This window comes from Crinia signifera, chromosome 7 (genome assembly GCF_055691185.1).
Source record: "Crinia signifera chromosome 7, ASM5569118v1, whole genome shotgun sequence".
Classification (NCBI taxonomy): domain Eukaryota; kingdom Metazoa; phylum Chordata; class Amphibia; order Anura; family Myobatrachidae; genus Crinia; species Crinia signifera.
Window position 1 is genome coordinate 183,213,735 of NC_139223.1, and position 17,748 is coordinate 183,231,482.

The 17,748-nt window shown below is 45.8% G+C and overlaps 1 protein-coding gene across 1 annotated transcript in view; it reads left to right on the top strand.

Annotated features, from left to right (window-relative positions):
• Nucleotides 1-322: 322 nt before the first annotated feature.
• SH3BP4 (SH3 domain binding protein 4) overlaps nt 323-17,748 on the top strand; it is a 34,684-nt gene continuing 17,258 nt past the window's right edge. The window contains exon 1 of the mRNA XM_083154581.1: nt 323-458. The gene's annotated coding sequence lies outside the window, so the exon portion shown is untranslated. The remainder of the gene's footprint in view (nt 459-17,748) is intronic.

Sequence of the window (17,748 nt, forward strand, 5' to 3'; positions counted from 1 at the left end):
ATCGCCCCCGTGTGTACACAGCTTAATCTCCACTGGGGCAGGGACCGATGTGAATGTTCAACTATACTCTGTAATGTGCTGCGGAATATGTGCGCTATATAAGATACTGTTAATAAATAAATGATATATATTATGTATGTATAGAAGAAATCAGGTATCAGCAGAGTTCCCCAGTGCAGGGACATGTCTGGATTCCTGAGGGCAGACTACAGACACTGCAGAGATAGGATCTCATGCTGCTGCTGCTGCTGGCTGTGTAGTACTCTGCAGTGCAGTGCAGGAGTTAATAAGGATGAGACAAGCTCCCCCTGCCCGCCAGATCCCACCCCAGGGGCCGGCTCTGCTCCAGTCCCTACTCCTCCTCCTGCGAACTACCAGGACGGTGCAGCAGCAACAGCAGCTTCAGCTGAGCAAGTGGAGGGAGAGATGGGGCAGCGGTGACCCGGGATAAGGAGGAGGTAAGTCACCTTCCTATAGTACATAGCAAGTAAAGCAGCATAGATCAGTGGTAGGTGGATGGTAGTGTCTGGACTGTTACATGGTTATCTGCTCACTGTCATCTGCTACTTCCCCAGCGTGCACAGTTACCTACTAGTAGCCTATGCTCCTATACAGTGGGAACATGCATGTGTCTTGTATGTGAATTCTGTGACCCTGTAATGCCAGCTCATGTGTTGTTGATCATATTCTGCTAATTGCCCCTCTCAGGGGTATCCCTGTGTTGCATTGTCCCTGTATTCCCCAGTGTCTGTGTACTGAGCTTATTAATCTTTGCAGCTATGAATAGGTTTTGTTGTAAAGCTGTTTGTTTTGTGTCCATACAAAAAGCTGAGGCCCATTAACTCTTTGCATCCCACAAGTGGTAGGATCAGGAGCGCTCATGCCAGAGGGATGTTGCCCTGATTGCTCCCACATGTGGGCACCTTGGTGATCAGGGGGTCTGTCATTATGTGCCCCTGCCAGTACTGGGTGCCCACAGGACAAAGTGTTCCCTTCTACACTAGTCCCTGACATAGTCCCATTATCTTGTGGTTTACTAAAGACTTCCAACTCCTCGCCACTTCTTAGTAAATGATGTCATTTAACTTTGTCTTGTTTCGCTCACCACTTCCAAAAAGGAAACACATGTGATTTATGTCCTGAGCAGGCTGACACCAGAGCTTGCTAATGACCCCCATCAGTGAACCTCTAAAATTAGCCCTCCTGGTAAATGTTTACCCTTCCTGCATTTTCCTTATATTAAGTGTCTCCTCTCTGGCTCAGGAACACAGTGTTTGCATTAATTCCACTTTCCAGGAGCTGTCAAGATTAATTTGGTTGCAGCTGGTTCCCATGTGTGTTGCAGTTTGTATTTCAGCGAGGGCTGGGGGTGGGTACGGGCACAAATGTGTGCGCTATATACTGTAATAGTGAATGTTTAGTTCAGTGTATCCTCTTGTTTTAGTTAGTGGTGTTTGTAGAAGATACAACATTGGAGACACCAGCATTATTTCTGTGCTTACTTTTGAAAGAAACATTTGGTTTAACCCTTTGAGTGCCAGTGTTGCTGCGTGAGATGGGCAAAATATCCCTTAAAAATGCCAGGGTTGAAGTCAAGGAATGTGGAGCACTTTAGTTATTGCCGGCAAATGATTTGAATTCAATTAATTGTAGTTTTGTTGAACATTGCACCAAAAAAGTACAGTTGCTGAGAGCAACGCCGGCATTTTTAGCAGGTCTTGTGCACATCTCTAATGCTGGGTACACACCAGGACAACTAGGGCCCGATCCCCCACAATCTAGATCCAATTCCGATCAATTGGATGTAGATTGTGTGCTGATTGGGCCCTTTTCTGACCTGGTGTGGACCGATACCGATCCGATGCGCGGTCCCGCGGGTCGGTCGGTCGTTATTGAGATCCTACCTGCTGCAGGTAGGATCTCAATGACGACCATACAGCCGGGTGCGGGTCGCCATCGGATCGGACCCGCTCACGTTGCACATCGTGAGCGGGTCGTGCCCCCCCGCGTCACCGTGAGTGGGTCGGGCGAGACACTGACGACCCGCTCACGATGTGCATCGTGAGCGGGTCGTCCTGGTCTGTACCCTACATAACAGCAACATTGGCACTCAAAGGGTTAAGGAATATAATTGAATTCTACACTCAAACAGCAGAGGTGCAGACATGACCAGGGACTAGTGTACGCACATGTGCAGCGAAAGAACAATGTGGATTTAATAAAACAAAATGAGACATTTGTTGATATTGGCTGAGAATTTGAAAGCTTGGTTTATACATAAAAAATTCACGGGTTATCTTTATTAGGGATGGCCAACAACTGTCATTGTTAGCCACTGATGGTTTTTGCCAGTAATGGTGGAACAGACGGAAATGGATTTTCATTTTCCCTCGGCACAAGGGAACTGGGCTTACCCCTGAACCCCCTGTGGCATTGCTAGAGGCCCATACACACTTGACAACGTGTTCAATGAACGATACTGCTGAACGGTTTCCCTAGAACTTTCTGGTTCCCTCTGCAAATGATACTGTGCATACACACTGAACGCTATGACGAACGATCCGGCTAGAGACTAGTAATATGCAGCTTTTTGTGAACGACATAGAGAAAATGACGCTGTATGTCCTGGTGACAGAAACCCTTGATAACAACCTGCGGGAGATCTCATCGTTCATTGGATATACACTGGTCGATATTTTGAAAGATATCGTTCAGAAGGGCCAAAATAGCGCACAGTGTGTATGCGTGAACCCTGCCACCTTCAGTGATTGGCCTGTCATTCATTCATTGGTGATTACTCCAAGCACTTGAGGGAAGAGGGCCCTGCTCGTGAGAGATTACATTCTGAACAGGAAGAGGCAGACAGACAGGGGTGGCACAGATGGGGTAGACAGTGAGACAGCTGGCTTTCATGAAGAAGAGGGTCTTGAGAGGATCTGTAATACGCAATCCGGTTGATGTACCCATGCCATGTTAGGTGTTTATGGTTCTGCCTGTTTATTTTTTACAGACGTGTCATTAATGGGTTGTAAAAGTTGTCTATCCGGTTGCTGAAGAGGCATACTGTATTTTATTGCGTAAGTGGGGGTTCTGATCAAGAATGGTCGTCTTACCCTACTGGTTTCCCAATCCCGCAGGACACGTTATACGCTGGTGTGCCTGGGGGTATAAAACGACATGGCTGAGTCTGTGCCGCTTTTTCCTATGATCCGCTTGGAGGACTGGGAATCCTGCAGACCTTGGGGCCTTATGCATGTAGCGCAGCACATTTTTGCTAGGTCCTATTTAGAGTTTGTTTCTTTTACACTCCAACCCGCGTCCAGTGTCTCTGCGATTGTGTAAATGAGACTCCCAGAAGCCTGAAAGGGGAGACCAGCAGCAGCGGATGTCAGGACAGCAGCTGAAGTCTCCATGGTAATATGTGTGTGTGTGGAAGGCCCAGGTTTTGGGTGCTGAAGTGAAGTGCTCTCAGGAGGTTTTGCTAAGGGCAAATGTACATGTATTGTCCCAGCTGCTGGCAGACTGTACAGACTCAGACTAATTAACTGTTTCATTGCTACCGATGCTAAGTTCCACCACAATTCAGTTCCACGCAATAGGGTGTCGCACCTGGGTATGGAAATGTTAGGTGTGTAACAGCTGCCTTGTTGTGTATCCTGTCGTACACTGCAGGTCACCTCCTTTCCACTAATGCTTACATTATTTGCCACGTCTGTGAGGGAGAGATGTGAGCTGTAACACCTGTGGGAGTGTACCTGATGGGGGCACAGGGAGCTGCACAGGGAATTGTGGTTTCCTGTCCTTTAGAGGGTCTTGATGCACCATATAACAAAATGAAGATGACCACTTTTCGCTGCCCTCTGTGGCACTGAGTCTCTGAGCTGGTATATGTGACTGTACACAGCTGTGCATTTCTGCAGATGTCACCGCGCTGTGTGTATGTACATATCTCTGTGCATATGTATAATTTGCACATTTTATTTCTTTGAAATCAGCTTCCTTTAATGACCTATGTCATATTGAATGTGTACTTTATATAGAGTAGCTCCGATGAGAATGAGATAAAGTACCAGCCAGATAGCACCTAACTGCCATCTTACAAGCTGTGGTGCCCAATCGGCAATGCAATACTGGATTACATCACACAAGTGTATCAGTTACTGCAGGGGCAGAGCTTGCGAGAAGACTCTGGGTCAGATGTATTAAGCTTGAAAAGTGATAAAGTGGAGAGAGATAAACCACCAGCCAATCAGCTCCTAACTGTTATGTTACAGGCTGTGTTTGAAAAATGACAAATAGGAGCTGATTGGCTGGTGGTTTATCACTCTCCATTGTATCACTTTTCAAGGCTTAGTACATCTCGCCCTCTGTTCCTGCGACGCAACATCGCAGCACTATCTGCATATTTATCGGAAATAATACCCAGGGTAATGGCTGTGCTTGCACCACCACCAACTTTGCCGTTACCACCACCGCCAGCAGCCCTCTGCCCGTTGTGACACCCACCCCATTCCCAACCCTGATCATACTGTCCTACACCCGGGAATTGGCGATCTGAGCTCCCGGAGGACTGCTGGTGTTCCGGGTTTCCTGCTGCTTTGACCTCTGGTGCTGCAAAGTGAACTGCTGCTCTGCTCCGGGGGTCACATTAGAAGCAGCAAGCCCTGAGGACCAGCAGCCCTCATCGGAACATCGAGCTACGGTCCCTGAAAGTATTTTGGGAAATGCGATATGTGAAAATCGTTTGAAAACACTTTTTCTCACATTATCTTAGTAAAGATATTGTTAATAAATATGCTTATTGTTTCCCTGTCCACTTTCTCTCCAAAGCATAGTACATATGCCCCACATGTTGGGTGCCCAAGGTGATTTTGTTGTTTTCCCTATAATTCTGCCTTACACCACCGTAGGCTACAGATGATTGGCAAGCAGTGACCTCATTGAGTAACACTGAAACTAAGAGCCAATGTCATCGTGCCAATCCATAAACCAACGCTTTATTGTAGTGGAACTGGATACCTATGGGACTGACCTATAACCATAGCTCTTATCTGGGGATGAGATTTAGGGGGTCGATGTAGGGTCGGTCACGACTGTCTGGCTGGCCCTACAGACGTGACCCTGTCCTATTCTCGGTCTGCTTGGCTGAGATTTTGAAGGCGGGATTTAATGTCCCACCTACTGAGCGTGAAAAGGGGGCATGGCCACAAGAAGCTGCTGGGAATCGGCGAACTGCGGCTGGGAGCTCGTCAATTCCCGGCAGAACGTGCTTGAACAGAACGTTCTGCCGAGATCCCTGGTCAATGCTGTCGGGGAAGACCACATTTAATAGGGCCCAGCCACCATCTCCCCTGTCGGGAATGGCAGCAGGAGACTGAGGGCCTTATTTTGGTTCATTCTTTCTGACAAAATCCTTCTTAGATGGACAAAACCATGTGCACTGCAGGGAGGCAGTTGTAACATGTGCAGAGAGAATTAGATTTGGGTGAGTAATTTTGTTTCTGTGCAGGGAAAATACTGACTGCATGATTTTACACTGCAATATAGATCTCACTTTGAAGTAAAACCCCACCCAAATCTAATTCTCTCTGCACAAGTTACATCTGCCCCACCTGCAGTGCACATGGTTTTGCCCATTTAAGAAGGATTTTGTCAGAAAGAATGAACCAAAATAAGGCCCTGAATGTCCCCCTTAGGGGGTATTCTTTCCCTTTATTTACAATTCGAGTAGAACGGTATTTAAGTATTCAATCCCAGACGTTTTCGTCATAGTATACAGATCTGGTTCTTTGAAGAGCCAAATATACTGTCGCAGATGCTAAATTTGTGAATTAGCTGCTGTTTCAATGGAAAAAGACGTGGATTCGCAGATCCACTTCTTTTCCAATTTTTGGATTGTTTCCGAAAATTGGAATTTTTTTTTTAGAAATGAAAAACATTGAATAAATGGAATGTGAATTAATCTATTCTTTGCGTAAAGGGGTGATGTTTTGTCATTTTGCAATGGTTCGGCAACATTTACTACCCTCCTTGGCATGATGTCTTTCTTTCTAATATAGGGGTACAGTGAAGTCTGTGTCAGACATTTGTATATTACTTCAGTGAACTGTTCACACACACACACACACACACACACACACACACGGATTTCCAAATAAAATATACTGTAGAAAGAATAGCAGTTAATAAACTCTCTAGGCCCCCCTACCATCAACCGACCCCACTATTAAGTCAGCAATAACCAGGGGCATAACTAGATAGTCGTAGGCCCCCTATTTAGCAACTGATCATGATAAATATACAGTATGTTAAACATATTACTTAGATCAGTGATGGCTAACCTTGACACTCCAGCTGTTGTTGAACTACACAACCCAGCATGCCCTGCATCAGTTTTAGCATTGCCAAATAGTAAAACGGTAGCAGCCGAAGCTGGGATGTGTAGTTCAAGAACAGCTGGAGTGTCAAGGTTAGCCATCACTGACTTAGATGGTAAAGCTCTGGGCCCCATAGCAGCTGCACCCCTTGCACCCATGGTAGTTACACCCTTGGTTATAACCACCTCTTTTTTTTTTATCTGTTTTGGGTAGAAGGGTGTGGAATCTATTGAATGTGAAACAAGCTGCCCCAATATTAAATGAACAGTGTTAACCTTTAACTCTGTACCAAGTTGAATTGAAAACCACAGATCACCCGCATTCCGGTGGTGTCCAGAGACCCCCAATCTCTGTGTGCCCTTATTCGGCAATAAGATGTAGCGGGTGCAATTCTAGTGGTTATATCCAAACGACAAGATTGCTGAGCGTATCTACTGCCTGTTCAATGGGAAACTGGGAGAAATATTTGCACAGGATACTCTGTAGCTACAAATTGCTGTGATTTCCTGTGGGGCAGGGAATGGAGTTCTGTGGAAAGAAAGTGTACAAGTTTAATAACAATCACTGTACAGGACAGTATGTATAGCCGTTCTGTGTGGGCCTTCACCAGATTCATGGTATTAATGAATGTCAGAATGGGGTTCAAGCAGATATTGGCCATTTTTGTAATACCCTGTTCACACCATACGATATGCAGTAGTACCCATAACGAACAGGACGGTGCCGCAAAACAAATAATTGTGCATGTGATGTGATGAAAAGCATGTACAAAAAGTATGTGCAGCACATCCTTTTTGTACTGTACAATGAGATGCCGCGGGAGTGCGCATCTCAAAGTACAAAACGGACACCGCCGCATCGGACCGTCTATGGGCACCCTTAGCTTTATTTGGCAGAAAGTAGTACAGTTCAAGTTCGCCAGAGGTGCGGGAAGCCGGCCAAACACCTGGCTATTTTTTTACCCGCTATCCTTAAAGTGGCAATCTTTTACAAGGCTAATAGGTTGCCTTGTAATGATTGCCGCTTAAAAAAAAAAAAAAAAAAAAAACATCAGAGGTTTCCATGCTTCCCACACCTCTGGCGAACTCTGACCTTAATACATTCTTCTAATTATGTCTGGTACTGGGGAAAGTATTTGTTGGTTATGACTTGTTATTCAGGAAACACATTTGTAGTCGCCTACATCATCCAATTTGTAAATGATCTCTTTGATCTTATGCAAATTGAGTGAAATGAGTTGTATTGGTTGTTCTGAGGTAGTGCACATTTGTTCTCCGGGATAATACCCCCTCTAATTGCTCTTTTACTGTACAAGTTGCAAATAATATTGGACGTTCGTGTGCTCTCTATTTTGTACCCCCTGGACTTGAAAGTTTTGGGGATGAACCTGTAATGGGGTAATTCTTCCCCCTAAACGTCTGTGCTTTGATAAATTTGTCACACAAATAAGGGCATTATGGGACATAAATAAACAATGGCTCTCTTGTCTTTCCGCATCTCTTAATATTTACATTACACAAATAAAGAGTTAGATTGAAATCAAATGGAACAGAGGCAGGAAGCCGTGCGAGGTCTAGCTGTGAACGTATTATAAATAGCAGTTCTACCAGAATATAAAATCCTCTTTTATGTGGGAATTGCTGCTCTCCATATTGAGTTATCAGCTACCTGCTGGGGATGGTGGAACGGAAGTCTAGTCCCATCATTTGTCTATTTAGGGGTAGATCATTCCCAGGTGGGCATGGGCGCCACTGTGCTTCTGCCATAGCGTGAAGTATCTCAGCAACCCTGCACTAACTGGTACCTATTTCAGCTGGAAGCTCAGCACATGGGCCCTGCTTTCGATGTATACTTCGATAGTGTTGCAACTGAGCGATTATCGGTAGACTGAGCATGTGTCGCAGTAAACAGTTGCTGAGAATGTTGTGATGGCTTGGAGGGTGTCTGTTTCATTGTGGGCTGAATGAGGCCCATGATGCCACATACAGCCGTCTTCTCCCCATTTTTTTTATCCAGAGAGGCTCCTGGCCTTCACTATCTGCCACTGCTGTCATACAGTAGGCGAGATGTTCTGAGCTTGAGAGAGATGAAGTGGGGAGAGATAAATTACCAGTCAGTCAGCTCCTAACTGCGACGTTACAGGCTGGGTTTGAAAAATGACTATTTAAATAGAGAGTGAGTACCAATCAACCAGCTCTTAACTGACATTTTTGTACCAAATCCAGTATGTAACATGGCATTTAGGAGCTGATTGGTACTTTGTCTCTCTCCACTTTATCACTTTTCAAAACTTAATACATCTGGCCCTCTGTTTATATCTAGTGGCATGTATGTCGTTAGTGGTTCCCCTAGGTTACCGAAAGACAGACATGGTCAGCTTTCCTGGGGCTTCAGTGTACATTCTTATCTGGGATTAATCACCCATCCCCTCCTGGCATTTCAATACAATTCCCTAACTGTATTGGCATTTCCTTTCTCTGAGCTACCTCCAGTGTGTTTAGGATTTTCACCCCCCCACCGCTGCAGTGATTTCTATGGTTCAATGCGAGTCCACAGTCCTTCAGCACCTCCCGTGTTACCCCTAAAATAATAATGTTTTATTGCATTAGTTGAACAGTTTGGTTTGCTGGTGATATGTGGTCACTGCCCAGGCAGTGTGGAATCCTGGGATGGTGAGGGTGGGGGTACTCTACTTTCTCTTTTTATGAAAGGATTAAGGCCAGACTCCCTACCCTCCCAGATCCTCCATCCGCTTGCTACTTCCGAAACAAACTAACCATTTGAATGCCAGGAATTTAGTATAGTGCAGTGGTTCCCATACGTTCTTGAATCATGGCACCCTGGAGTATCAGAAAGTGTTCAAGGCACCCAGATCCAAAAGTTTCGTATTGGAATTTATTTTTTAAATTAAGTGTGCTTAACTGTCAACCCTGGGTTCTGTTATGTGGTGGACATAGAAGTTGTGGTTCTAGGTACACATATTGTCAGCCACCAGCTTTGGTTTTGTCTATCACTTTGAGCATAAATATTTGTTTGCTTTGAACCTGGACCACCAACCTGAGGCACCCTTTCAAGTGTCCCGAGGCACCCTTGGGTGCCTGAGCACACAGTTTGGGAACCACTTGTATGGTGTATTATATTTGTGGCTGATGAGTAATTGCTGTCCGATTTGTGGTGCCTATACTTTTTATGTTTCCCACATTTTATGGTATTTATACAAAAATAATTTCTGGATCTTTACCCAAACAGAACGGGTCTCTGAGCTCCTTCCCTGTGACATTCCTGCTGGTGCCCGTTAAGTTATTTTGGGGACCTGGGTGCTATTTAGAGCACATTGCTTGTGCGGTCTGTTCCAAGACTTCAACAAACTCTGTGTGGAATGACCAAATCAGGGCTGGTCAACATGCGGCCCTCTAGCTGCTGTGGAACTACACAACCCAGCATGCCCTGTCACACTTTTAGCATTCCCTAATAGCAAAACTGTGACAGGGCAAGCTGGGGAAGAGGAGGGGGGTGTAGTTAGCACTTTGAGTGCCAAGGGAGTTTGTCAAAATAGGTGTGAAAGTTGCCAAGCAGACATTTTTATTCATCATCATGATAATGTCTTAACTTTATATGTGAAATATAACTTCTTTCGGTACTTATGTAATATCTGGGCTCCCGTTTTTCTTATGAGACCGCGTCCCCTCGTGGGGCTCGCTGCGCTCGTCACGCTTCGGGCACGGTTGCTCGCTGTGCTCGCCACACTATATAAAATCAACTCCATGCGTAGTTGGATAGTAGGGGTATGAAAAAATGGGGTGCATTTAACATGCGAGCCCAGATAATGCCCTTTTTTTTTTTTTACACAGTATTTTTATTATTTGAATTTATATAACAAATCTGGCATTTTTAGCAGCTATCTTGAACAACTCACAGAGATTTTGGCACTCAAAGGGTTAAACAGCTGAGAGGCCACATCCTAAATAACTATGGACTAAATGCCTGTATGAACAATCGTTTTGGGCTTTGATGTGGCCACTTTTATGAAGTGATGTGGTGCGTTAGTAAATCGTATGAAGTGAATTTGTGCTCTGGTGAAAAAGTCACAAAAGTTTTCTTTTTTTGTTTTTTAATCTGTGTGTTAAAACTTCTGCAAAATCCTATCCCTTATCCCTCACAACCTTCCCTCTCCCTGAAGACCTGCTAGCCTTGCCTTACCTCCCCCGCAGCAACCATGCAAGATCTGCTCCCTTCCGGTTTATAAACACAATAGTTCACAGCTATAAATACTAGTAAGTTTGGGCAGACAGGCTGGGTATAAAGTGTCCAAACTTTCCTTCCCTCCAGGGGGGTCTTCACTTGTCAGAAGATGTTGAGAAGACCTCGGATTTCTTTTTGCCGGCCTGTAGTATGGCTACAGCAGAAGATGGAGTCAGTGATGCCAACTGCTCTCAGGTTAACCACTCTGCCTGCCACGGTCACCAACTTGGCAATTTTTTTCATTGCACCCATTGTAAAATGAGCATTTGAAGTGTCCTAATAGGGTTCCGGATGACGGAACGACATTTGGGATTCTGACTGTCAGTATTACTGTATGACTGGCGGGCTATTCTTTCTCATGGGGGTCTACAAGGGGTTTCGTTGTGCTCGTCCCTGTGTCGAACTACCTGCGGTTGAAATTCCGACTGTCGGACCAGCACACCGCACCCTCCTAATGATATTACTGAGAAACCACACATTTCAGAACACCAAGGGGAGCAAAATGGTGGCTCTGCCTCCACCTTTACAAGGCTACACAGGAAAATATAGTCAGACTGAGTGGTAAGAATTCAGTGGTTTTCTTTGCAACGCTGCTTGATTGTTGCCCCGATGGAGCGATTCATTTGTTGATATATTTTGGCATGAATGCCGCAGGTGGGCACATACTTGCCCTCAGAGGTAGCGGGCAGAAATGTGTGATGTCTGAGGTTTGAGACGGACTGGAGTTTTTTTAGTTGCGATAATTAATGCCTGCCCAAAAACAAATAAACTGTACTGTCAGGCGTTCATTCATTAGCTCCAAGTAGAAAAATGTAATTTAATCTTACTCGGCGTGTGAGAGAACTTTATCCCCCCAAAGGCCAGTACAGGGTTATGCACTATCTGGCAGTCCAGCTGCTGGGAAACTACACCTCCTAGCAAAATGGTGACTCTGCATGCTGGGATGTCTAGTTCCACAGCAGCTGCTTACCCCTGGGCTAGTACAACCTAGGGAACAGGGAGGGGATAGGGTTGCTTTGTCAATGGGGATAAAGGACCTTTTAATTTGTGCACCGATAAATGTACCTCAGTTGCTGTGAACCGTAGTCCTACCCCCAGGCTACCTTTTAAAACCTGAAACCTACTATTTCTGGGAACGAGATAGGGTACTGGAGGGGAAAATGGCAAAATCCAGGTTTGATTGATTACTGGCTGTTGTGACATAGAGCTAAGAACAGTCAATGGGAGATGTACAAACCCTCTGGGTATAGAGTATAGAATGGAGGCGGGTAATCCTAGTAGGATGAAGAAGAGTTAATGGGTGCACCTGAACGTCACCAAATCCTAAGCAGGTGACGAGCGTCATCCTGAGCTTATAATCAGGAGCAGCAGATGTCAGGACAGAGGCCTGTTACGGACACTGTGTACAGGATATAGGTGTTCTGTCCATAATAAATACAGAAATGCGATATTGTACCATGCAATATGCAGTAGGTGTCCCAAAAGGCTGAGTTATTACAGCACAGGATCGTACAAATAAAAATGAATGATGAAATGTAATTACTGAATCGAACAATGTCAAGGTCTCACTCCCTTTCCTCTTCCACATTTCTTCTGGTCTACTCAGCAGCACATTCATGGACGGTGGCTGTACCAGACGGGCAGCAAACAGATGGTCATATATTTAATGTATTTGAATTTCAGTCTCGCTTAGCCAATGATTGCAGACATCTGAGTGCTGGCTACAAATGACAGCACCTTTAGTACCTGTGAACTCTCTTCTTGTCTCTTACTAATACTTCTCCATAATCCGTTGTCAGCCCTTTGTCCATGTATTATATACTGCATGCCTTGAAAAATATACAGTACAATGAGTACTCCATTTGCCCATGTCACTGATGCAGCCTGTCTGCACCTAAGGTGCACCTGTTACGGGTACTGTGCGGTAGTAAGGGGCACCTTTTACGGGTACTGTGCGGTAGTAAGGCGCACCTGTTACAGGTACTGTGCGGTAGTAAGGCGCACCTGTTGCAGGTACTGTGCGGTAGTAAGGCGCACCTGTTGCAGGTACTGTGCGGTAGTAAGGCGCACCTGTTACAGGTACTGTGCGGTAGTAAGGCGCACCTGTTACGGGTACTGTGCGGTAGTAAGGCGCACCTGTTACAGGTACTGTGCGGTAGTAAGGCGCACCTGTTATGGGTACTGTGCGGTAGTAAGGCGCACCTGTTGCAGGTACTGTGCGGTAGTAAGGCGCACCTGTTGCAGGTACTGTGCGGTAGTAAGGGGCACCTGTTGCAGGTACTGTGCGGTAGTAAGGCGCACCTGTTGCAGGTACTGTGCGGTAGTAAGGCGCACCTGTTGCAGGTACTGTGCGGTAGTAAGGCGCACCTGTTGCAGGTACTGTGCGGTAGTAAGGCGCACCTGTTGCAGGTACTGTGCGGTAGTAAGGCGCACCTGTTACAGGTACTGTGCGGTAGTAAGGCGCACCTGTTACAGGTACTGCGCGGTAGTAAGGCGCACCTGTTGCAGGTACTGTGCGGTAGTAAGGCGCACCTGTTGCAGGTACTGTGCGGTAGTAAGGCGCACCTGTTGCAGGTACTGTGCGGTAGTAAGGCGCACCTGTTGCAGGTACTGTGCGGTAGTAAGGCGCACCTGTTGCAGGTACTGTGCGGTAGTAAGGCGCACCTGTTGCAGGTACTGTGCGGTAGTAAGGCGCACCTGTTGCAGGTACTGTGCGGTAGTAAGGGGCACCTGTTGCAGGTACTGTGCGGTAGTAAGGGGCACCTGTTGCAGGTACTGTGCGGTAGTAAGGGGCACCTGTTGCAGGTACTGTGCGGTATTGCTATTCAACACTATACTATTGTATGCTTTCCAGACAGAATTTAGTTGCATGTTCATCCGAGCAGCTCCTCCCATACGACCTGCAGGATCGCGCATCGTATGTCGGATAGTGCATACACACTGTACGATATAGTGCACTATCTAGCATACTATTCAACACTGGCTAGATAGCGCGCACACGAAATCGTACCGTGTGTATGCACCTTAAGGGACACCTTTTTTACAGTGACTGGGCAGTACTAAGGGGCACCTTTTTTACTCTAAAGTAACCGCTTCAGATACTTGACATGTGGTTAATCATTTTTCTTCTAAAGAAAGTGGGGAAAACCAGAACGATCATTATTGTGAGACGATCGTATGTTGGTCACACGATCTGCCCCCTGATCTCTACCCAGCAGAAGGGATCCTTGACAAATCCTGACTGCATCAGCTAGGATCTCCAAAACGACCAACCAATGGGGACGCGGATTGGATATAAAACAAGCCCAATTTACATGCAATCGGTCAAAATTGCATCGAAATTGATGGGATTGAGACCAAATAATTCTGGTGTGTACCCGGCATTATGTACAAATTAGATGGTTCTTCATTACAGTCATTCCACACAAAATATGCCAGTTGCCTTCTGAATGTCCATATGGGATCCTCTTGAAGTATTAATAGAAAATATATACAGTTTGTAGGTAGGGTTTCTAATCGGTCTGGGGTGCATTGTGATACCTCCGTCCTTAGTCATGAAGCTGATACGTGTACAGAATACAAAGTAGACCCCGTGAGCATATTCCCTCTGGAGGACAAGTAAAACCCGCCTGAACTAGTTCAGCAGATTTTGGAGAGCTTCCAATGTTCTGCGATATATTTTGATCTCGCCCCTTTCTCAGTATACAGCTTTTTATTTCATCCTGTTTGTGACTTTACTCAACGTGTCAGACCGCCAGTGAGCGCACATTGTTGTGGCTAGAACTGTGGTATTGAACTTGGAAAATACAAACGCGTGTTGTAAGATCACTGCTCGGCATGTTATACTATTGTGGTGTGGTTATTACTAACAATGTACAAATGTACATTAGCAATCGCCGGGATCGTTCTTGTGCTCTCTTCTCAAAGGAAGCCAATGTCAGACCGTAGTTGGGTTTTGAATATTGTTAATATGTAACCCTAATGACTATTGAGGAATTGCAAATGCTAACAAAAAGTATGGCCCTATGTATTGCCTTCCTTTCGGTGGCTAGCAAAATTGTGCCACCGTTTTCACAGTATGTGCAGTTGTCTCCCCATACACCTATGCGCTAGTCACACCAAATAGACAACCCCCCCCCCCCCTCCCCCCTTGGTGCAGCAGGTTCTTTGGCATTCGTTCTCTTTTCTATTTTACTCCCACCACTAAAACAATAATAAGCAATAAAACTATGGGCCTTATTCAGATCTGAGCTCAGTACAAATTTGTTCGGAAAATGGGCAAAACCATGTGCACTGCAGGTGGGGCAGATGTAACATGTATAGAGAGAGTTAGATTTGTGTGAGTTATTTTGTTTCTGTGCAGGGTAAATACTGGCTGCATTATTTTTACACCGCAATTTGGATTTCTGTTTCAGCACACGACACCCAAATTTATCTCGCTTTGCACAGGTTACATCTGCCCCACCTGCAGTGCACATGGTTTTGCCCATTTTCCAAACAAATTTGTACTGAGCTCAGATCTGAATAAGGCCCTATGTTGCTAGCATACACTGACCACTTGTAGATCTGTGTGCGACTGAGGTGGGGGGGGGGGGGGGGGTATTCAATCCCTACCTCTATTTCCAAGAATGGCAATAGTGGTGGGAGCCTATTCAATGCTGTTGTTCCTGACAGCATTGAAGAGACAGAACGGACTCGACTGCTTTTCGTTTTGTTGAAAACAGCCATGGATTGTCGTGATCACGTCCGGATCCTGACAATCCATGTGCGTTTTCGCAGAAACGTCCCCTTTTTGCCCATCAGCAGGCGGGGCGTTGAATCGGCCTGCCGATAAACAGGCGAGCGGAACGAAAATGGCCAGGGTCCCGACTGTCAGGACATACTGACATTCGGGGCCCGGGATTAAATACCCCCTGAGTCGCAAATCAAAGCTGTAATCTCTAGTCCATTGATGATTGTCTTTCTTTGGGCAGCACAGATGGTGTAATGAATAGCATTACTGCCTCACAGCACTGAGGTCATGGGCTTGAATCTCAAGCCCATGTGTGGCCCAAGAGGAGAATATATAGGGATCCGTGGGTCCTCCTCCCCGAAGCTCGGAGAGACCCTCTGTAGGTTTCCCACCGCCTTGCGGATCGGAGTCGCCCCCGAAGAAACCACAGATCTTCCCCGAAGGAGAGAGCTTTGGTACGTGGGGAGCAGGAAGCCCATAAGGGTCGCACACACAGCTCAAAAATGAGACCAAACAAATGAAAAACAGAAAACATGAAAAAAGTGACAAACGTGAGAGGGGTGAAGAGAAATAAATAATGAGACCCCAACCAGAAGGCCGAGGTGGGGGTGTGAAAAATTGTCCTGCGCCAGCCAAAAGGCCCCGGGCAATGCTTACTTAGCCCTTTCAAGTCCAACGTCTAGTCAGGCTCAACAGCCCTAGCGCTAGTAGCAAATCCAATGGTGAGCCACTTCAAACATTAACATCATTCAACAAAACTGGATGCAAATTTCATAATCGGTGACGGTCATGCCGTGAGAACAAATGCTATTGCACACATGTTTGATCGTTATCAGAACATCAATGTTTATTGTTGAGAACTCTTTATTTGATGTCCAACAACAGTCATTAGTGTTCATTCTAGCACCCGCTATCTTTGAAAACCCATGCAGCTCCTCTTCCCGGCCTAGGGTGTCACTGTCTGCTGTAGTGCTTCTAGCACAGTGTGGTCTGTATATCAGCACTGATATGCAAACCAGACCTGTGCTAGAAACACCACAGCAGACAGCGACCTCCCCGGACAGGGAAGAGGAACTGCATGGGTTTTCAAAGATAGCGGGTGTCATATTAAATTCTTGTACTTTTCTTGAAAACTACAATAAAATTGTCTTGGGGGGGGGGGGGGGGGGGGACACATCATTCAACATTCAACATTCAATGTAGACCATTTAAAAAAAAAAAAAAATTATTCATTTAAACCAGACTGTTTGAATTGAATTGCAAATAAAAAATTTGGACTGCAAATGTTAAAGGGCAGTGCTGGTGCCAAAATGTGCTGGTAGGGACACCAGTGAACGTTTAAGGCACCTCCGGGTTTCCCCTCCCTCCCTGGAGGCACGCTACACCTCGGCCTCTAAACAACCGGCCAGTCAGCGTCCAACCAAATGTTTCTCCACCCCTACCTAGGGTGTTCTCCAACCACTGGCATGGGAATGGATATTCCACCTGACTTTTTTCTCCATTGACTCCCTTGAGGGTTGAGCCCCCTAGGAAGAGCAATCTACTCAGTCCCGGTGTTTCTCGCATCCCAAGGTTAAGGTACTAAGCTGGAATTTTTACGGTCTCCCCATCAGAGGCTATGAACCTCTGTAATTGGAGAAATCTACTCAGTCCCAGCGTTTCCCCGCTCCTTGGGAATGGATACTAGACCGGGCTTTTCACTGCCTCATCCTTCAGGGGCTACAAACCCCATCAAGAGAGTCAGTGTTTCTCCCCTCCCTACCAGTGGGGGAAGGGCCCGTTCTCCCCTCCCCCAGGGCAGAGTTGGAGCCGTTACTGTGTCCAGCATTTCTCTATTCTTCTACCAGGGGCGGTCCACACCCTATGATAAGCACAGATACTACGCTTCATCTTTGCCAAAAGGCCTATTAACCTTAGTGAGCATGTGGTTGGGAATATAGACAGTGTTCTCTCTGCACATGTAACATCTGCCCCGCTTGCAGTGCAACTTGGTTTTGCCCACTAGAGCGAGATTTTGCTTTTGCAATCCATGCTGAATCAGGCCCCTTAATGCGGAATCTAGGAGTTAACACTTGTTACCCATGGGATTACAGCGAGGGGTAATTGGACTTAAAGGTGCCCACACACTAGAACGATTTTTTTTTTGGCCGATTTCCGATAAATCGGCATATATATTGGCCGATGTTTGCCGATAATTGGCCGATTTCGGTCCGATGCACGCTCCCGTGGATCTTTTGCTAAATCTTCTGATCTTACGTGCTGCATGAAAGATCAGAAGATTTAACAAAAGATCCATAGGAACACACGGGATCTTTTTTTTTTTTTTTTTTTTTTTTTTTATAAGTATTTTTATTGGGTTTTAAGTCATAAACATATATAATGACCAATCAGTACAAC